General features: G+C 38.9%; 1 protein-coding gene across 2 annotated transcripts in view; it reads right to left on the reverse strand.

Moving 5' to 3' along the window:
• The window catches only part of BTBD9 (BTB domain containing 9), a 414698-nt gene that overhangs the window by 316129 nt on the left and 74934 nt on the right, over positions 1-23635 (reverse strand). The window lies entirely within an intron of this gene.

Raw genomic sequence — 23635 nt, forward strand, 5'->3', positions numbered from 1 at the left:
CCAATATTTCTTCTTCCTTTCACATCCTTACTTCTCAGACAAAAGTCCCCAAATCCAGTTTCTTGTACTCTATCAAAGCTTTACCTCCCAAGATTATGAATGGCCTCCTTATCACTAGATTCAATAACAACTTTAGGTCTCATTCTGTTTGTTCTGCAGCTTGACACCGCTCATTATGCACTCTGCAAACTCTTCTTTAATGTGAATTGTTAACACAGTCTTGGTTTCCCCCCAATTCTTCGGCTGCTTTGTCATATTCCCTTAAACCAGATGTTCTTCAAGGAGTTGGCCTAGCTTTTCCCATTTTCTCTCTCAAAGATCTTGACTCTTCCCACGCTTCAAATATTAGTTCTAAGGAGATGACTGCCATATTTCTACCTCCAGCCTCAACTTCTCTCCTTTCAGTCCTTCATTTCCAACTCCCTGTCAGACATTTCCAATTCTCAATCTAAGCATGTCCAAAAAATCTGATACTCTATCCACGGACGGCTTCTTATTCTGATTTTCCCTCTGTAGTTAAAAATACCAAGTGAAGGGAGAGCACATACTAGGCAGGAGAAAAATGCTCAAAAGATAGGCCAGGCAGAGCCTTTCAATTTTCCATGACAATGCCTCTTGCAGAGACATCTCTTCTCTGTTTTTACTGTACCCATCCCACTTCAAGTCTGTGCGATGGCTATAATGTCACTGGCCATCACTAACCACTTGTCTCCACCAATCAATCCAGCAAACTACTTCGTATCAAAATTAAAACATGCTCATACTCTACCTGCTACAAAGGTTAAATCCAAACTCCTGACAATACACTGAAAGTCTGAGAGTTGGGCATAAGTCTGCCTTTCTGCCAGCATTCAAATCCTCATGTTTCAGACAACTCCATCCCAACCAAACCAGTCCAGTGAGTGCCCTCTACCCATCATGCAGGCTCCCTGCCTTGTCTGGACAGGTCTCTCCCCTCCTCTAAGATCATCCAAATTCTGTCTGTCCTTCAGTTTAATCCACCCCAAAATCTTCCAACAGTGTTATGGTCTAGAATGTTTTTTATTCCTGGTATTATTACTATAACATGCTTATAGCATAGTATATACCAGGCACTGTCTTAAACATTTTATATATATATATATATATTAACTAATTTAATTTAAATTTCACAATGCTACAAGGTGGGTACGATTACTATCTCTATTTAAAGGTTAGGGAAACTGAGGCACAGGAAAGCTAAGCAACTATCCAGACATATAGCTGTGAGCGGCGGGCCCACAGTTCACACCTGGGTAATGTGGCTCTAAAGTTTATGTTTTTTAAACTGTTGTGTTCTCCTGCTAATCTGTAATCCTTTAAGATTTCTTGCCTATATCATACTGTCCATTTGTCAAGAAGCTGCTTTGAGACATCTCTTCAATTATTAGAAGGAGATAAGAGAGATTTAATGTTTTTCTCCTTAGCCAACAACACTACTTGGAAAACAAGAGGTTAGATTTCTCCAGTTACTAATCACTATTAATAAATCTTAATTAATAGATTTATTAAGTAAAAAATATCAGAAAGTGTCAGAAATAAGAGTTGCTAGCCAAAATTTAAAAATTGGGGTATGGGGGGTGACTTCAAACCATTTCCAAGTATAGAAGGTTATATCAAAAGCATATTGAAAAAAAGCTGCTTAGTGGCTGGGTTTTCATTTCCAGATGATAGAACAATCCATATGCAGAATATTGGGGGAAAAAAACTCTTTAGTGGTCATATATTACAAAATGTTCTAAGACAGGCTAAGGGATTTTTCTTCTCCTTAGGATTCTCAAGAATGAAAATTGCTGGAGCGGCTGGGTGGCTCGGTTGGTTAAGTGGCCAACTTCAGCTCAGGTCACGATCTCGTGGTACATGAGTTCAAGCCCCACACTGGGCTCTGTGCTGACAGCTCAGAGCCTGGAGCCTGCTTCAGATTCTATGTTTCCGTCTCTCTCTGCCCCACCCCGCTTGTGCTCTGTCTCTCTCTCTCAGGAATAAATAAGCAAGCAAGCAAGCAAGCAAGCAAGAAAGAAAACTGCTTAAAAAAAACTGAGTAGAGTGATGGATTATTTTTAGAACAGTGAACAAGGCTTAAATCAATGTTTATTTAATAAATGGATGAGCTACCTTGACCTCAAAATTATCTAACTTGTTTCCTGTAGAACACAACTTTTACACAGAACTGCATTCCAGTAAGTCCAACATTGTGAGTCTTCTGAAATATGTACACACTGACTACAACATGGAGTTATGTAGTTCTAACCATTCAGAAACGAGTTTTAGTTTTGGCACAGTGATAGTTGTTTTGGCAGCATTGAGGCAGACTTCAATTCTTCTTCAAGCCACTTTTACTTGCTAAACATTATATAATAAAACCACAAGGAGGTAGTCTCTGTCCACTAGCGACATTTTTCATGGCTCATGATGAAGACATGAGTTAACAAAGATCAGAATCAGTCATTCACTCCCTGGGGAGGGTGGCACCAAACAAGGGAAGGCCAGCTAAATCTGGCTATCTTGTCAGTGTCTGGGTGATCAAGCCCTTAGAAATGGGCTCACTCTTAGTAAAATTCACTTAAGGCTGGAGTAGGCACCAGAGTGGTTTATTAGTTTACAACAAAAAATACTTCATCACATGGGTGAAAGCATACTGACATGAATAGCACATTCCATTCCTGTAGTCAAACCACTTCAATATTAGTCAAAATGATAACCAGAGACTAATTTCTGAGAGAAGGAAGAAATATATCACTATGATTTCCAGCCACTTATTTTTAATCATGAGAAATCAGTGTCCTAGAAATCAGAAATATTTATAGCGTGAGACGCTTGGGTGGCTCAGTTGGGTAAGCATCCAACTCTTGGTTTTGGCTCAGGTCATGATCACATGGTTCCTGGGATTGAGCCCCACATCAGGCTCCATGCTGAGCGTGGAGCCTGCTTGGGATTCTCTCTCTCCCTCTTTCTCTCTGCCCCTCCCCTGCTTGTGCATGTGCATGCTCACTCTCTCTCTCTCAAAATAAATAAATAAATTTAAAAACAAAAAAGAAATATTTATAGGTTGCATGATTGATGCATTTTTTCTGTGTATTGAGAATGGCATGGGATTCAGGAAGGTGCTTGATGAGTCTGTACTACTCCCCAAAAGAAAGTTAGGATTCAAATGAACAAAGGCATCAATCAACAGCCTTACTTTTGGGACTTGAAACAACTACTCTCTTATAAAATGCTTGGATAAACTCTCTCAGAATCTATCTCAGTGAATTTCCCTTTACTATCCTTTCACAAGTGGCCAACAGTCCTTTGGACTGACTTTTTTTTTTTTTTTTCTTTTTGGATATGTAAATACACACAGATAATCAAAGACTCCTGCAGGGCAAAGAGCAATTCTATCCATTTCTGCTTATTTTGCAGATCTACTGTATCAAGTTAATCTTCCATTTTAACACAAGGGTGAGTGTCTTACATTTTTATTTCTCTTAGAGATGTGGAGATGAAGGAGAGTTAGGGAAAGTGCTTCACTTTAACTACCACATACTGACAATATGACATTGAATCTCATGTTACGGACAAAGAAAATATTAGATATAAGATGGAGTGGCATGCCTTTAAAACTTGTTCTCCCTCTTTGGCAAATTTTAGCTGGCACATGGCTACCCAACTGAGATTTCATTTCCCAGCTTCCATTGCCAATAGGTGTGGCCAGTAACTAAGTCCTCACCAACAGAATGCGAGTAGAAGTGATGGCTAATTATTTCCAAGTCTTGATCTAATACACTGGGCACGCACTCCTCTGCTACCATGAAACCACCAGAGGAACCATGGAAGTCCCATCTAAAGATGGCAGAGTCACCCTGGCAGCCTGAGTCCCATGAGGTTAGGAGGCAGAGCCTGCCTATCAGCCCTCGATTTCTATTAAGTGAGAAAAAAATAACTGTGTTTCTATTTTTATCAAAGTCACTGGGTCTCTTTGACAGAATAGCTTAATCTGTTCCCTTACTGATACAGATACTGGTAAAATTAAACATCAGAACTGCATATTAGAACTCGCAACCACTCTTTGCAAATTCATAGTAATGAGGTACCAATTTGGGAGGAAAAGTCACCTAGTGTAAATCTATTCCTACACACTCGATACCTAGGAATTCATTAGTTTCTTAAGATGAAAGAGTAATGGTTGACTCCACAGTATTAAACCCAAAAGATGAGAAAAATCACAAATTACTTTGGGGAAATTAAGGGGTTCCTTAGGAGCATATGCATTGTCTATACTAACAATAAAAAAGCAAATAGGAGTGGGAGGAATGGTAAGGGTATTCATTCTGATTTTAATGCTGAAATCCAGATACATTTTAGGAGTGACAGGTATTATCTACATAACATTTTTTATATATAAGCAGGAGTAATTTCAATACCTCCCAAATTATCATCTACATCAGTTTTTTAATCAAAATTTACTAAGTCCACAGCCCTTTGTTTACCAAATTTTTAATTGCTTGCACCACATTTAACTAATAGCAACAGTGTCAACAACTAATGTAATATTAAGTTTTTGTAATTTGGTTCAAACAGGTATTACCAACATCAGCCTTATTTAAATGTATTTACTCCTCTAATCAAATAAACTCAGGTTTAACACTAATTTCCAAGATGGACAGAAATTAAGTGAAGAATCTGAGACTCTGGTGTCCCAATTCCTTTAGGACAGATGGCTGGTCTTGAGAGTATTTATAACCAGATGACCACTGCTCTGCTCAAGAGTCATACTGTGCCACAGCCAACTTTTGATTATTTATGTTAACTGAAGGCAGAAGCACAGACGATCAAAACCAATCTGCAAATCACTTCTAATTGGGTTTGAAATGTCTATTAATTTTTTAAAGAGATTTATTTGATTATCTTTTTCTCGGGATAATATGAAAAATGATTTGTGTTTCTTGGGTCCAAGCCAAATGATGGGAGCATAACTGGAAGCTGGACCAATTCAACATGGGCATAAAAATACACCACAAATAAAACAGAAGGCAGAGTAAATTATAAGAGATAAATGAGATTTGACTAGAGGTATTAAAAATAAAATATTTTAAAGCACGATTCTGTATTAAGCTGTATGTGGAATTAGACTCATAGAGATGTGACTAAGGAAAAATTCTGTGCTATGTTAGAGTGTACAAGTGAAGGGAAATAAATAGATCTAGAAACCCCTTGGTGGTTGCATTGCCAGTGTTAAAGGTTTCTCACAGAATGAAGGGCAGGAATGTTGATGTTATTAGCGTTTTCCTCTTAAAAGTTAAGGTTAAGATTCTTTATTAATACCTACAATGCATAGGGCATGTGAATCATGAGCAAATTGTATATGGGACTGAAATCATTTAGGAATCAACAGTATGGTAGGGTCACGGGAATCAGAACAGGTGGACCACAGAAAAGCAGGGCTGTCCTTCCTCTGCCTGGCTCCGATGTCAGTGTGCCAACATTTTGGCCTGAGTCAAGTTCTGTCATCTGATTTTGTACAGCGCCTAAGAAACCTGGCATTTAATAAGGGCTAAGTAATAATACTACACGTAGTGGAGGTATAATAAATTAATATGAAATGCTCCACAGTGGGACCCATTTTATGGATGAGGCTAGTAATCCATGACCATAGTTGTGATAAATTGGTTTGTATTACAATAAACCTTATTGTATTACAACAGACTCACTGACTTACAGCATGTTACACACTTGGAAACCCCAAGCCCATAAGGCATTTATGTTTTATTTAAGATTTATAAAATCATGTCCATCTTAAGATGCCTCCGGCGCTCACAAGGTATAAAAGCAGATACAAAATCCTAACGAAAAGAAAAGCTAGGCTCTGTTCAGATTCACTTTTTGTTCTTTTTTTAAAGCACTAAACAAAAGCAGTATGTCTTATACCTGAAGGTCAACCGAAAGGGCCAACTTTATAAAGATTTATAAAATAAAAAGTCTAACCCAAGAAAACACTGTTATCTCTGGACACCAAAGCTTGAACCAACTAGCAGGAGAGCTTCAGGGGTGCTTCACTGGGAGTGAGTGTTGAGATATCTAAAGGTTTAAACATAAATTTTTTTAAAATAAAATTACCACTCTGAATTTAACTCCAAAGCAAAGCAGAGCTGTGATATATATCTCCTGCTGTGTTCTAAGATACCAGATGCTAGAGTGGCAATACTCTGCACACAGCATCACCCCCGCATGGTCTGCATTGAGCAGGGTCCTCCTCTTTTACATCCATTCATAGGTTGATCAGAAGGACAGCAAGCCAAGAAAACACAAAAGCTGTCTTAATGTTGCACATAGGTGAAACAGAAACTTAATGACTATGTTTCTGGTAGTCTCAGGTGAAAGATCCCCAAAGTGAGATGTATATTACTCGTATTCATTCTGATTTTTTACTTTTAGGCCTCCCACACTACCTCCTCCTATATAAAAAAGCATGAAAAAATTTTACAAAATGAATTTCAGGGTAGCAGAATGTTTAAAGAAACATATATCATTACTGATAATAGATAGTAAGTTTCATGGGTCTTATCGGTTTTGTTTTGACTATTACCTTACCTATGCTTATATAATGATTTGCATATAGTAGGTGCTCAAGTATTTGAGGAAGGCAGGAGGAAGAGGGGAAGGAAGGAAGAATTCAAATGGGATGGACTTTAGTCGAGCATGAACATAGAGGGTGACTATAAAATTTTCATTCTGGGATTGGCCTGAAATCCCTACTGAGAATTAGTCAAAACACTGCTTTTTCTCTCTGCTTCTAGCAAGTTTAAGATAAGACTAGCCATTTCCTCTAGTTGTATATGAGTAACTCCTTATGAGTTTGAGTTTCTAAGGTTCCTAGGATCACTGTTACACTTACTAAAAAGATAAGAGGAATATTTATTTTCTCAAGCAGGAAACATAAACTTAATTACATGTTTAACCCATACGTTTACACATAGAAAGAGGAAGAGCAGAGATGCTTATCAAAGGAATAGTTATGCCTCTCAGGCTAGACACACACCCTCTTCTGTACTCTCTCTCAACCTTTCACCCTAGCTGAGTGCATCTGCTCCTATAGCTTCAACTCAACTATATGCCAGTTAACTCCCAATATACATTTTCAATCAAGACCTGTTTTCCATGTGCCAGTCCTTTTCATGCAACTTTCTCTGGAAATCCCCATTTGGATGACTCACAGGCATCTCAAATCCAAAATCTCTCGATACCAAACGTTTGGTGTTCCTGCCTTTCCCTAGATTTCCCTATCTCAGTAAATGAACCACTATGCACCCAATTGTACATGCCAGAAATTCAGTGTCAATGGTGAGGCTTCTGTCTCCGCCACCTCTCCTGTACCTTCTATAGCCACTCTTTCACCATGTTTGTCATCACAAACCCATCTGTTTTTCCATATCTCCACTGCCATCACCCTAATCCAGAGATTGCAAAGTGTCATCTTTGGAAACCTATTCTACCTGCAAGGCTGTTCTGTTTGGCCCATAATATTTTCATAAATTACTTACATTAGTTACTAATACTTACAAATTGAAAAGTTTAACAAAAACCATTTGGATTCCTGGCTTCTCTTCGAAAATTAAAAGACCTGGCAACATAGCCATATAATTCCACTTGGATTAAACTTGGTAGGGCTCAGAGGAGGCTGTGTCTGTCGACATAGGGCTGATACTTTCTTGGTCTGTTTGCCAGCCATCTCTCCACTGTCTCCCAACAATTAGGTCAAAAGTTGCCATTTATCAATGACGTTTCAATATCATTTTAGGTAAGCACGCCACATACTTTTCAAAAAAAATGTTTACTATTTTTACTTATTTTGAGAGGTGGGGGAGAAGGGGTAGAGAGAAGGGCTCTGTCTGTACAGAGCCTGACACAGGGCTCGATCTCAACGAAGATCATGACCTTAGTCAAAATCAAGAGCTGAACACTCAACTGACTGAGCCACCCAGGCGTCCCAGCCTGCCACATACTTTTACACTACATGACCAGTGAAAGCAAATGAGTATGTGAATCCATAAATGCAAGTTCACATTTAAAATATGAATCAGATCATATCACTTCCCTAGCTGAGCTTTCTAATGACTCCACAATGATTTAAAGTAAAAACATAAATTCTTTGGGGCAAAGAATAAAATACCTAGAATTATGTTTAACCCTGGAGGTGAAACACCTGTACTCTGAAAACTATAAAATACTGATTTAAAAAACTGAAGATGAGGGCGCCTGGGTGGCTCAGTCGGTTGAGCGTCCAACTTCGGCTCAGGTCATGATCTCATAGCTTGTGAGTTTGAGTCCTGTGTTGGGCTCTGTGCTGACAGCTCTGAGCCTGTACCCTGCTTCAGATTCTGTGCCTCCCTCTCTCTCTGCCCCAACCCACTCGCATTCTGTCTCTGTCTCTCTCAAAAATAAATAAACATTAAAAAAATTTTTTTTAATAAAAATAAATAAATAAATAAATAAATAAATAAACAAACTGAAGATGACACAAACAAATGGAAAGATATCCCATGTTCATGGACTGGAGTAATTAATATTGCTAAAATGCCCATACTACCCAAAGTAATCTAAAGATCCAATGCAATCCCTATCAAAATACTAACAGCTTTTTTCACAGAACTAGAACAAATGACACTAAAATTCATATGGAACCAAAAAGACCCCAAATAGCCAAAGCAATCTTGAGCAAGAAAAACAAATCTGGAGATATCACAATTCCTGATTTCAGGATATATTACAAAACTGTAGTAATCAAAACAGTATGGTACTGGCAAATAATAGACACACAGATCAATGGAACAGAGTAAAGAGCCCAGAAATAAACCCATGATTATATGGCTAATCTATGACAAAGAAGGCAAAAATACACAATGGGGAAAAGACAATCTTTTTAACAAATGGTGCTGGGAAAACTGGACAGCTACATGCACAAGAATGAAACTGAACCACTCTCTAATAGCATACACAAAAATAAACTCAAACTGAATCAAAGACCTAAATGTAAGACCTGAAACCATAAAGGCCATAGAAGAGAACACAGCCAGTAATTTCTCTGACATCGGCTCCAATAACATTTTTCTAGATATGTCTCCTAAGGCAAGGTGAACAAAAGCAAAAATAAACTACTAGGACTATGTCAAAATAAAAAGCTTTTGCACAGCAGAGGAAACCAACAAAACAAACAGGCAACCTACTGAATGGGAGAAGATATTTGCAAATGATATATCTGATAAGGGGTTAATATCCAGAATAAAGAACTTATGTAAGTCAATACCAAAAAAAAAAAAAAAAAAAAAAAAAAAAAGCCAACAATCTGATTAAAAAATGGGCAGAGGACCTGAACAGACATTTTTCCAAAGAAGACATACAGATGGCCAAAGGATACATGAAAAGATGCCCAACATCACTAATCATCATGGAAATGCAAATCAAAACCACAATGAGAGATCATCTCACACCTGTCAGAACGGCTAGAATCAAAAAGAACAACAAGTGCTGGAGAGGATATGGAGAAAAAGAAACACTGATGTACTACTGATGGAAATGTAAACTGGTATAGCTACTGTGAAAAACAGTATGGAGGTTCTTTAACCAATTAAAAGTAGAAACACTATACAACCCAATAACTCTACTACTGGGTATTTACCCAACAAAAACACTAATTCAAAAAGATATATGCATTCCTATGTTTATTATTTACACAGCCAAGATATGGAAGCAACCTAAATGTCCACTGACAGATGAATGGACAAAGAAGATGTGGTGCACATACACACACCTGCACACGCAGGAATATTACACAGCCATAAAAAAGGATGGTATCTTGCCATTTGCAACATGGATGGACCTAGCAGGTATTATGCTAGGTGAAATAAGTCAGACTGAGAAACACAAATACAATACGATTTCACTTGCATGTGGAATCTGAAAAACAAAACAAATGAATAAGCAAAAAAGCAGAATCAGACCTATAAATACAGAAAAGTGATGGTTGCCAAAGAAGAAGGGGATGAGAGATGGGCAAAATCAGTGAAGGGCAGTGGAGGATACAGGCTTGCAATTGGACTGAATACGTCACAGAAATAAAAGGAACCGCACAGGGAATGTAGTCAATGATACTGCAATAGCGTTGAATGGTAACAGATGGTAGCTACACTTCTGGTGAGCATAACATAAGGTAGAGAGAAGTTGAATCACTATGTTGTACGCTTGAAACCAATGTAACATTGCGTGTCGACTGTACTCAAATAAAAATTTTAACATGAAAAAAATATGTTCCCACACGTGGAAAATCTTGTGCATGTTTATGGCAGCATTATTCATAATAGCCAGAAAGTAGAGACTACCTAAATGCCCATTAACAAAAACAAACAAAAACAATATATACAATATATATATGTATATATATATAATATATATATATATTATATATATATTCACACAGATATACCAACTTCTAGAACATACACTCCACTACAGCAGGAACCACAAACGTCTTATTCGCCTTTCTAATTCTACTGTTTAGCACTTAGTAATAAGTACTTGTCAAATACATAATGTACTACCATAATAGCTCTTGCAACTTTCAATGGGTTTGGTCAACACTCATTCCCAACCCCTTTTCTCATTTCCACTAATCTAGAAGCTAGCCTCTGTTGCCAGTTGGGGTGCCATATAACACATTCTAGTCACTCAACAAATACATATTACAATTGTTCAAGACGCTGGGCAAAAAACCTTACCCCTGGGTGTTTATCATTTAGTAGGGAGGGACAGATAATAAAATAAGTTAGTAGTTTATACAGTATACTAGAAGGTGATGAAGATGAAGGAACAAATACAGTGTGAAAGGGATAGAGGGAGAATGGTAATGTGTGTCAGTGAGTGTGAGTGTGCATGCGTGTGTGTACAGAGGTGGCTGCAATTTTAAATAGGGGGTCAGGAGAGGGCTTACAGAAAGGGTGACATCAGGAAAAACTGGAAGGAGGTAAGGGAGGAGGCATTCTGGGTAGAGGGACCAGCAAGTGCATGGGCCCCAAAGAAAGGGTGCATCTGGCATGGAACAGCAAGAAGCCATTGGGGCTGACGCAGTGATGAGGGGAGAGTTGCAGGAGACGAGGTCTGAGAGGAGAGGGGAGCCAGATCATGCAGGCCTTGCAGACTGCTCCAGAACTATGCTTTTATCCTGAATGACATGAGTTCCTGGAAGGCTTTAAGAGGATTTTGACTTATGTTTAAAAAAGAAAACCCTCTGGGCTTATATAGTGGTAATGATTGCACAACCCCGTGGAAAAGACTAAAAATCACTGAATTGTACACCTTCTAAAAGGTTGAATTTTACGGCATGTGAATTATGTCTTAATAATAAAAAAAAAAAAACAAAAAACACTCCAGAGGTTGAGAATGGGCTATAGGAGTGCAAGAGTGGAAGCAGGGAGATGAGGTATTAGGCCACTATAATAACGTAGGAGATGGTGGTGGCTTGGATCAGTGCAGTTGCAGCAGATATGGTGAAAAATGGTTCCAATTCTGGGTGTATTTTGAAGGTAGGGCTAACAGGACTTGTTGCTGGAGTAGATATGGTATATGAGAAAAAGAAATTCAGGGTGACACAAAGGTTCTAGCCAATTAGCTTTTTTTTTCTGGATACAGATGCTGCTCCTTCCTCATAGTCCTCCTTTTTCCTGCCTGGAATACCGATAAGGGCCTGGAGGTGGGCCTGGAGGAGAACAGACATTTGGTGACCTACAGAGACAAGCATGAGGACAATAACATACTAAGGATATCAGAACAGAAAGGCAGAAATAGCCTGGCTCCTGAAGGCATTGTTGAACTATATACCAGATTACCAACCTCCAGTTTTCTTATATAAGAAAAATAAGCACCCTAATTATTTAAACCATTAATAGGGTTTCTTGTGATTTGTACTAAAATGCATCCTTAACTAATATGCATGGCAATATTTTTAAAAATATGTTATGTGGGGTGCCTGGATGGCTCAGTCAGTTGAGCATCTGACTCTTGATTTCAGCTCAGATCATGATCCCAGGGTCATGGGATTGAGCCTTGCATCAGGCTCCGTGCTGAGCGTGGAGCCTGCTTAAGATTCTCTCTCTCTCCCTCTGCCCCTCTCCTCCACTCATGCTATCTAAAATAAATAAAAAATTTAAAAATAATAAAAAATAAAAATATGCTATGCTTTGTTTTGATCATCCAAATGATTTTTTAAGTATACAGTTCAGTGGCATTAAGCACATTCACCACGTTGTACAATCATCAGCACTATCCATTTCTGGACCTTTTTTATTATCCCAAACAGAAACTCTACACCCATTAAATAGTGACTCCCCATGCACCACCACCTTCAAGCCCTGATAACCTCTATGCTACTCTCTGTCTCCATTAATTTGCCTAGTCTACATATCTCATCTAAGGAGAAGAGTGTATTATCCTTTCGTGTCTTGTTCATTTCACCTAAGGTGTTTTCAAAAGCTTATCAATATTGTACCATGTATCAGAATTTCATTCCTTTTTAAGGCTTAAGTAATATTCCATTGTATGGACAGACCACATTTTGTTTACCCATTCACCTGCTGATGAACACTTAGGCTGCCTCCACCTTGTCACTACTGTGAATAATGCTGTGAACATCAGTATTCCAGTGTCTGCTTTCAATGCTTTTGAGTATATACCTAGGAGTAGAATTGCTGGATCATATGGTTTAATTTTTTATTTATATGTTAAACTCTCTATGCATATTTTTAAACAACAGCTTTTAAATAAATTTTTTATGCCTCACTTTTTGAAGACTTTTTTCCACAGCAGCTGCATCTTTTACATTCCCACCACCAATGCACGAGGGTTCCAATTTCTCCGCATCCTTGTCAACACTTGCTGTTTTCCATCTTTGTTTTTGATAACAGCCGTCCTATTGGTTGTGAAGTGTTATCTCATTGTGGTGTTGACTGGCATTTCTCTAATGACTGATGATGCTGAGCATCTTCATCTTCACCTGTGTTTACTGGCCATTCGCGTATCTTCTTTGGAAAGATGTCTACTCAGGTCCTTTGGCCATGGTGAGCTTTTAAAAATGCAAACCTGCTAAAAATACTTTACTAGCTTCTCCAGGAGTGCTCTCAGAATAAAGTTTGAAATCCACAACATGACCTATGAGGCACTATAGGACCTGTCCTGAGCTCACTACTCCAGCTCCATTTTGTACCTCTCCACTCTTGCTCTGTTGCTCTATTCATACTGCTTGACTCACTGCTTCTCTCAGTGCTTTGAACTCCTTGCCCCTCCTGTCATTACCTCCTTGCCATTCCTCAGGTCTCAGCTTCAACATCACTTTCTCAGGGAGGACCTCTTTTCCTTTACAGCCTTTATGGTATGATAAGTGAAATAATATAATTATGTATATGACTGTTTATTATCTGTTTCCTCCTCTGGAATATAAAGTCCTTAATGGCAGGAGCTAGCCAATTTTTTTTTTTGTTTTGTTTTATTGATAATACAATCTAGCACATTGTAGGCTTTCAAAACATATTTGTTAAATGAAGACATGCATGGGGGCGCCTCGGCAGCTCAATTGGTTAAGTGTCTGACTCTTGATTTCAGTTCAGGTCATGATCTCATAGTTTGTGGGATCAAGCCCCAGATCCGGCTCTGCGCTGACAGCATGGAGCCTGCTTGGGATTCTTTTTCCCTCTCTCTTCCCCTCCCTCCCTCTCTCTTTCTCAAAATAAATAAACATTTAAAAAAAATGAATACACATATGAAGCTTCTTTCCCATTGTGAAAAATTGGCTAAGTTCTAAAGAGGTTTTAAAAAAATCATTCCTAGTCACCAATATTTCAAATTTTCAAATTTTGCAGTGTAAATTATATAACACACTATTATACCCTTATTTTTGATACTTGTTTAGTTACCTCTGATTCAGTATTATGTGTACTATAGCAAATCTACAAGTACGCTATTCTCTAGGAACACATCAAAAACATTTATATGTTTTATTTTCAGTAAGGAATGATAGAATTATTTCAATTTCATTCATTTTCATTCCACCAAAATGGTACAGATTTGCCAGACTGAAACAATTCATTTCCCTTCATTTACACACTTATCTGTAAAGGCAGCATGAAGTATGCCATAGGAATCATTTCTCTTCAAAGCCTATTACATATGCTTTGTAATTTACTGGAAATTGAAATCATCAGTAATCATTTCTGCCTGTTCCCTTGTCAGGCTAGAGTCCTTTTTTTTTTTTTTTTTTTTTTTTTTTTTTTTTTTTTTTTTTTTTTTTAGAGCTTTCTTTTCAGGTTTTGCCAACACATTTTTAAAAGTCATTTTCCCTCTTCTTTTAAAATGAAAATGTGCCTGCAAAGTTCAAAATTTTAAAATAGAGTATTCCTAGATTGCACCTCAAAAAAAAAAAAAAAGAATGGAGCAATTTCCAAGCAAAAATTCTTTTCTGTCCCATTCAGGCATTATCTTTCCCTAGAGAAATGTAAATGAGTAAAGAAGCAAGGTCCACACATAAAAAGAAAACAGTATACTAAGATGTTTACCAGAAAACCACCCTATAATTCAAATATTAAGGGTCATTGTCAACATGTTTAGGCCAGGAGCACAATCTACCTTTAAATTGTTGTAACCTGATGGAAGGGATAAAAGTTTGACATAGTATTCCTCTAAAGAGAGCAGGATAAAAAGATGAGCAATAAATCCATATGGAAGTGGATATGGGCCAGGCAGACATTATAGAAAAGAAACTAGGAAAAATCAATAACTGCAGAAAGGGACAACACAACCCAGGAGTAAAAGGAATCTGTAAATTCTAAGGATTTAAGATCTTTTGAAAGATTTTCATTGAATTGGGGTGTTTCTCCCAAAACTCCAGCATCTCATTTAAAAATTAAAGAAAATTAAGGTTATCTTCTTAACCAGAAGTTCATAATATTTTTAAAAAGCAAGCCACGATATAACTCCTTTTAATGCTTCTGTGCCCAGTTCCATAAATGTGCCTGGCACTTCAAAGTCATTCATAAAACATCCCTGGGCATCCAATGAGCTATCATTTGTAAGATAAAACACAATGCTAAGAGGGTTGTCACAAAACCCAGTTATTTACCTGTAAGCTTCTCTTTATGAAGCTCCAGCACCCCAAGTAGCTATTATGGTTAAATGGATAATGATGTAAAACACCTAGGCTGTGCTGGCACAGAGGAAGCACTCAATAAATATTAGTTCTCTTCCTCTGCGTGCATGGCATTGTCCCAAGTCTTAGGAAATGCTGCATTTCCAAACTGACACTCCTGTTCAACTGATTTGGAGGACAGTATCTCTGTTTCCAAGCAGGGGCTAGCTTGGTATTTTTGCATCCTATTTGAGGATCAGAAAGAGAGATTTCAGTAGGTCCTAACTTAGGCACTGTCAAAGTAAAGGAGGGAAGCAACCCGAAATGACAGCTGTCAGGAGAGGGAAAAAAATCTTAATGGTAATAACTAGGTTTCTGCAAAAATAACTTTTCCCAGACAATTGATAGCAGAAGTGACTATGTAGCTAAGCTTCCAGAAAGTAGGGAGCCACTGCCCTACTTCTTTCCTTTCTTTCATAGTTAAGTGTCTCAAAAATGCTACCTATCCACGCTGTTCCCATTCCCCTCTTCTCTTCTCTTTTGAACCTACTCCAATCAGGCTTCCATCCCACCATTCACCTAAAACTACTGCACAAGGGCACAGGGCCAATTTATTGCCAAAGCCCATTGCCGACTGTCAGTCTCCATCTTACGTGACCTCTCAGCAGCACGACACAGTTGGTCACTCCGTCCCTCGGCTTCCAAGACTCCATCCTCGCCTAACTGTGCTCTAGTGTGCTGGATCCTTCTGTCCTCAACCTCTTAACACTGCTCGGATCCAGTCCTGCAGCTGTAGGACACATCTTATGCTGATAATTCCTCAATTTATAGATCTAGCCCAGACTCCCTTGGACTGTAGATACACATGCAAGTGCCTCTTCAATGCCTCCACCTGGGCATCTAAGACGCATCTTAAATTGAACATGCTCAAACTGAGTCACCCTAAAACCAACTCTTCACAGTCCCCTTTATCGAAGTTTACCACAATTCCATCGTTTCGGTTGCTCAGGCCAAAAGCCTTGGTGTCATCACCGATTCTTTTTTCTTTCTTTCTTGTCTCCAAATCTACTGGCCAATGTCATTAGCTCTACCTTCAAAACATATTTTTATCAAAAGCATTTTTCCCTACCTCCACTGCTTCTACGCCCATCCAAATCATCACCATCTTTTGCCTAAATTATCCTTATGACCTTTGCCCCTCTCTAGCCTAACCTCACCATGAGCATGAGATGATAAGATCCCATGATTTGTCTGCTCAACACCCTCCACTGGCTCTCCATCTCACTCAACCAAGCCCCACAAACCTGCCCCCTTTCCGTTCTGACCCCATCGTGTACTATTTTCGCTTCTGCTCCAGTTCTAGTGGGCTCCTAACCATACATACAGCACAGCAGAATATTCCCAAGTCGGGGCCAGGTGCTGTTCCTTTAGCCCGGAACACTCTTTGCCCACACTGGCAGGTTCCCTAATCTTCTTCAGGTCGTTACTCAGATGTCATCTTTAAAATGAGGCCTTGCCTATTTGAAATTGCTAATCCTACCCCATAAACATCTTAGTCTCTCTTCCCTGCTTAAACTTATTTATTTTGTTTATTGTCTGTCTCTCCCCATTAGAACATAATCTCCACAGAGACAGGCATTTTTGTGCGATTTGTATTTTGCTGAAACCTCAATGCCTACAGTACTCAGGTTGTTCAGATTAGTCCAGGGTATTTTCACAGGGAAGGTGATGCTCAGTCATCAGGTGGGGTAAGTTCATTCTGGGCAAAAGGCAAATCATGTTTAAAGATACAGAATAATGAACTAGTATAGTATACATCTGGAATCCATAAGCAGTTTGATTTTGGTTGGCTTAAGGTTTCAGCAGGAAGTGAGGCTAGAAAATAGAGGTCTAATACTTACTAAGCATTTACTACGTGCCAGGCATTGCTTTGATTCCTTTACACTGTTTTTAAGCAATTCAACCATCACAGCAATCCTTCTTGTACATAGAGGCCACTACTGTTATCTCCATTTTCAGGTGTACAAATGGAAGACAAAGACATTAACTGACTAGCCAAAGCCACTCAGCTAATAAATGAAAGGCAAACTTAAAGCCAAGCAGACAGACTCTAGAAAAGTACTCCTAACCATTAGACCGTATTACCTCTGTGCCAAGAATATGAGATTTCATGGTATAGACAAGGTTTTTTACACTGGGGAATAACAGATTAGTCTGTACCATAGGAAGATGACTGACTACGGTGCAGAGAATGGACTAGAGAAGGTCAAAGAGAATAGCGAGGTACAACCTAAAGATTCTGAAGGCGGAACTTAGGGCAGGAAGGAGAGAGAAGGGCGGGCAGGTCTTAGACCCAGAATATAGAAATTAGTAGGAGTTTTGGTAGTGTTATGGCTGAAGACATTGGAATTCCTGCTCTGCCATTTACCGTTCTCTCTGTATATATTTACATTAAAGCAAATAAAAAGCTGAAAGAAAATCAAAGTACCACTCTATCACCAGTTAGTTTAACATCCAAATACTACAAAGCAGGAATCTAGTGATGCTGGATTAGAACATTTGGCTTGGGATCAAAATGCAACTAAGGGCCTCTACAGTTCCTTAAGTTCAGCCAACCACGAGTACAGGGACCTGAAGCAGCGTCAATCACACTCAGGCTTCGTGCAGAGAGAATGAGAATAAGATGCTCATGAAATGAAAGTTTGATTACATGAAGTGATCTGGTTCAATTTACTACACTGCCCATAGGAAAGGATAAAGTATGAAAGCAGTCCTGAAGGAGAACCTGATGGCAGGAGCACCTCACTGAGGCAGGAAACCCTCAGGAGAGAGAACAAGATGGCAAGGCCACCCCAATCCCAGAGATAAAGGAAATGAAAGGCAGGAGACTCGATAGTTGTGTGATTATTCAAAATCCACCAATCTTACTCACTGGTCAGTACAGTCAGTGTCCTGGACTCTGACTGCTTCAATCAGCATATTGTTAATATATCATCACAAGGGGGAAAGAGCTACCAGACACTAAATGTGATTAAAATGAAGGGGGCAAAAGACAAACAGGATCAGCACACCACGGTCTGTCAATCTGAAAGTAAAATTAACTCCAAGACAGTGGTGAGGGGACTATAATTTTCACCCAATACTGAACAGAATTAGAGGGAACAGGCTGGTCACTGAAACAGATCCAAGAAAAAAGCCGCTGCCTCTGGCAGTGTTACTTCAGTTCTAGCAGCTTTAAGGCTAACATTTTGAGTGTTGGAAAAGAAAAAACCGGATAGACCTTACACCTCAGTTCCTACTAACAGAGGGGTGGGACATATGGCCTCTCCAGAAGATCAAGAACAAAATGTCTTGGGGCACTTGGGTGGCTCAGTTGGTTAAGTGTCCAACTCTTGGGTCATGATGTCACAGTTTGTGAGTTCGAGCCCCACGTTGGACTCCATGCTGGCAGTGTGGATCCTACTTGGGATTCTCTCTCTCCCTCTCTCTCTGCTCCTTCCCCACTCGCTCTGTCTCTCTCAAAATGAATAAATAGACTTTAAAAAAGTAATAAAGAACAAAAAGTCTTTTGAAAAGATTCTAGGGGTGCCTTGGTGGTTCAGTCTGCTCAGAGCGCAACTTTGGCTCAGGTCATGATCTTGCAGTTTGTGAGTTCAAGTCCCATGTCAGGCTCTGCTGACGGCTCAGAGCCTGGAGCCTGCTTCGGATTCTGTGTCTCCCTCCCTCTCTGCCCCTCCTCCGTTCATGTTCATTCTCCCTCTCTCTCTCTCTCAAAAATAAATGAAGACATTTAAAAAAATGCTAAAAGATTCTAGATAATGTAGGATGCTGTCTGGCATAAGAGCCCACAGTTGATAATTCTTCCATCCCTGAAAAAAACAGAGATGATGGCAAGACCTCCCATTAGTAATCTAGCTGAATGAGCCAACCTAAAGGATCTAAAACTGATCACTAAGCTATAGGGAAGACAAAGTTCTGCATCCAGTGGTTTTCTAGACTGTTCTCAATACTGGCTACATGGAAGACATCCAACAAAATATCCTGTTTACTGGTTTAGTCTTCCAAGTGTCAATTTTTCTGCTACAGAGGCTGACCCCCTCCCCCCTCATCCCCCATGATCCCGTTGGGAAAGCTCATTAGGCTTATCAAGGAAGTATGCTTTTGGGCTAAAGAAAGTTAATAATTTTAATACAGTCTACCTGCCTTTGAAAACATATAATGCCACACAAAATGAGAATTTACTAACACACATACTCACAGAAAACAGGAATATAAAAAACTCTTCCGATTATTTAAAAATCACCCACATACCTGATGTTGTTTCCTTTAGGATCCAATTGGGCAAAAATGATGGCACAATAACAGGCAAGGCCACTTTTAGATAATTATATTTAAACATAAATAAATTTTAAAAGACTTACATAGCACTTAATTTGGTGATTTGATAGTCTGGAAAATCAAAACATACAACTTTCAAATTTTTCCATTTATTTTCGGTTGAAAGCCACAGTTTTTTGGTTGTGTTTCATTGATGCATCCCTGACACTTTATAAAAGTGACTGTTTCATAGGTCATAAAAGAATCTTTTGGCTTCTCATAAGCCCAACCGTCTTGCAAGGAGGTTTAACTGAGTGCTCCCTGTGCTCCCTGGACTTTACACTGGAGGGTTATATTGCTGGCTCCTAGGAGGCAAACTGCAGAAAACAAGTGCACAATGAATATTGGTCAAATGAGTGAATGAAAAAAAAATGAATGAATGATGCTGCCAATGTGCGGTTTAGAATAGCTCCCTTGATCTGGGGGTGAAATCTTGGCAGGAATATGGAGTGTTTTATAGAAATTAATTAATTTCTGGATAGGACCTGAAGATAGCAGCACTGCTCTAACAGAGGGAGAAGACCTTGCAAGTTCTGAGGGAAAATCCTGGAGAAGACAGCCAACAAGACTGGGCACTGAGAGACAGAAGTGCCCCAGAGGAAAATACAGACAGCAGTGTGGGGTAAAGAGACTCTAGAAACTGGCCTTTCTTTGCCTCTCATTCCTCCATGCCCATGCCCTCCCTCCATGGCCAGGTAATTCCTTTAATCTTCATTCGCCCCGCCTCCATCAAACATCCTCAAGTACTGCCTACACACTTCTTTTTCACCGCACTTATCAGTTAGAATTTTACATTAATCTGTGTGCCTGCCTGATGACCTAACTTCACTGCTGGTCTATAAGCTCCATGAAAATGGGGACCTGTCTACTTTTTGCTCATCCCTGCTTACCATGTGCCCAGCACAGTGCCTGACTCATTCAATATTCTTCAATGAGTAAATGAAAAATAATGTCTAAAACAGATTTTTAAACGCATTCATGATGGGATGAATGATGTTAAACCTTTCCTTCTCTCTCCCAGTGAAAGCCTCAGAAAAGTGTACGTTGGTTGCTAATGCTTCTGTTGGAAAGGGCTCTTCTGGAGGAACTCGAAACTGCATGGAATTTCACATCTGGGCAACCTGATGCAGCACAAATTTAGCACATAAGGATAAAGGAGACCAAAGGCAGCAAAGCTGTAGAGAACTAAGTCCTGGGATTCTTCACATATCTTAGGAGAAATTTTGGACTTTCTAAGACCACAGAATTGGGAGTTTCAGGCACTCTTACCCAGACTGCATGGAGTGAAAGACTCCAAGTGACCCCTGGGTTATATATTTATTAACCTGGACCCTTAAAAGCTCATTTAGAAACATAAAGATCTAGGCAGAAAGAATATTACCTATGAGCTTCAATGGAAAAAATGACAACAAAAAAAACCCACAAAATTCAACAGAGGTTTAGATAGTAAATGTAAGAAAAAAATAAATTATGGTTTTGAGACTATTTCAAACTCTCATAAATACTGCAAACTTACTACAAAGAAAATGTTTTTAGCAAATTCTGTTCCTGGAAGATCATTAAAACACACTATTATAGGGGCACCTGGGTGGCTCAGTCGGTTAAGCGTCCGACTTTGGCTCAGGTCATGATCTCACAGCTCGTGAGTTTGAGCCCCGCGTCGGGCTCTGCTGACACCTCAGAGCCTGGGGCCTGCTTCGGATTCTGTGTCTCCCTTTCTCTCTACCCCTCCTCTGCTCATGCTCTGTCTCTCTTTTTCTCAAGAATAAACATACATTAAAAAATAATAATAATTTTTAAAAATTTAAAAAACCACATTATTTATAATAAAGGTTATAGGACTGGTCTTATACCCCATTTAGGCATCAGAGTAAATTATCCTAAGAATCAATTAATTAACTCATTCATTCATTAGCTAAGTCAAGATGCAGACCTTGAATGCCAAACATGGGCCAAGCACCAGACCAGGAACAAGAAACCAATTATTCAGACAGACAAATGTAATTCCAACCAGATAATATACTTCTGTAGTTTTATAATATAACAGAAAACACCACGGTTACAAATCGCTTCATCACATTTCCTAAAATTTTACTACGTATGTAACATAATGCGAGGTGTGTGTGTGACAAAACAGCTAAAACCTGCCCTGAAGGAGCTCTTGCTTCAACATATACTTTTAAATTTTCTAAAATATTTTCTAAATAATCCAATCTAAGAGATTTATACTGATCAGCTAATTGGATGGAGGTTAAAAGGAAAAAAGTGAAGTAGACATACCAGTGTATTTACCTGTTTTCTTCTTGTAACAAACAGATGGTATACTTTGATGAAAATACATTCTTAATCATACTAATAAAAAGAAACCATATGGTATTGAACCTTTTCAGCTCTAAGAAGGTGAATCTCAGAGTAAAATCCTTGGACAAATATAAATTAAGATTTATGGTTAGCATGATATATGAGCTACGTGATTTGCCATAAAATGGGGGAGAAGGAGCCAGTCACACATGTCATACTTTTCAGTGAAAAGCAATCTCACAACTTTCAAGAGATTCATGACGTGTCCCTCACGCAGGTACTATAGACAACTCCACAAATCCTGCAAATGTTTTGTCCCCAGATCAAGGGACTTACCTAAACCACACAATGACTAATTCAACCCCTCTCAAAGGGATGAACTTTTCCAATAAAGAAAAATAAATTGAAATGCCAGCTACTTTAAATCAAGCACTTAACTAACATGTTGCTACTTACATTGCACAGATAAATATTCTGGCCTAAGTTCAAGGGAAGCATGAATGTAAACGGGGGTCATTACGAATGAGCTCTATTTGGAAAATGGTTTTAAGGCATACATTACTTTGCAGGTCTCCAAAAAAAAGAACCAATCTTCTGATTTTGCTCAGAACAGGGCTTGCAGGTTGTTGGAAGTTACCAGAAAATCAACTGTGCATTATACTTTCAACTGATATATGTCCTCTACACTAATTTCAAAACTCAGAAAATACTGAATTCACTGCCACTGCCACCCCCTTGGGGTATTCCATGGGCTCCAAGACTTAAAAAAAAAAAATCCAAAAAGGAAGACCATCGCCAGAAATAATGGGCATCCAGAACCTTGGCTGTAGTGAAAGCAGCCGGGAGGGTTCATTCGGCTCCACTCTTGCTGTTTCAGCTGAGCCTGCCAAGTCTATTGGTGGGCCAAATTAAGGCTGGTGAAGTTACAAACACGTTTTTCTTTTCAAATGGATTAGGAAGTTCCAAAATATCTGAGTCTGCGTAACATTAAAGCTATGGGCAATGTTACTGAATAGAAACAAAGACTTCAAAAACATAAATACTAAGGCATTCATTTCCCTCAACCGCTCCCAAACTGGAAATCTTTATTTAGGGAATGCCTTTTGATTTAATGAGTGACCTGAAGCCCTTCCTCCAACACAGAAGTGTAATCTGTTGGTTAGTCATTCTTCTGGAAGAGATTGTTGCTCATCAAGTTTCTGTCTCTTTGCCTCACTGGTTAAAAGACATTTTTACTTGGGATGAGTCACCCCTATCTCTAACTCACCACAGCGGTGTTTGTTGCTGCTGATTGTTACCAGCATAACTGGAGAGGAACAACATACAGAAACATAAAGACAGGTATATAACCCAGTACAGGAGGATCTCATTATTTGAGGACAACAGTTATATGAACAAGGACATTTAAAGTCAATTCACTTAAAACAGAGACCAAAATTTCACGGTGAATGTGAGCGTTTCATTAAGTTAAGGAAGTGCGAGGTTGAATACAAGTGTATTTTATCTTCTATTTCAGAAATAATAAATGCAACTCTGTGCTGACCAAAATACTAGTAGTAACAATTGTTCAATCAATACCATTTAGGTATAGTTTTTCTAACATTTCCCAACTAACTTTCCCAGCACAATTACAGTGACAGACATTCTTCCAAAAATACAGCTATCACCAAATTTCCTTTAATTTTTTATAGTCAGATCCTTCTCTAAAATGCCTAACACGTCATTATTCTGGTGGATTTTCTTTTCTGCAGTCGTTCACTGGTCTAACACTGCCAGATTTAATTTGCCAATGAC

This window comes from Lynx canadensis, chromosome B2, assembly GCF_007474595.2.
Source record: "Lynx canadensis isolate LIC74 chromosome B2, mLynCan4.pri.v2, whole genome shotgun sequence".
Taxonomy (NCBI): Eukaryota; Metazoa; Chordata; class Mammalia; order Carnivora; family Felidae; genus Lynx; species Lynx canadensis.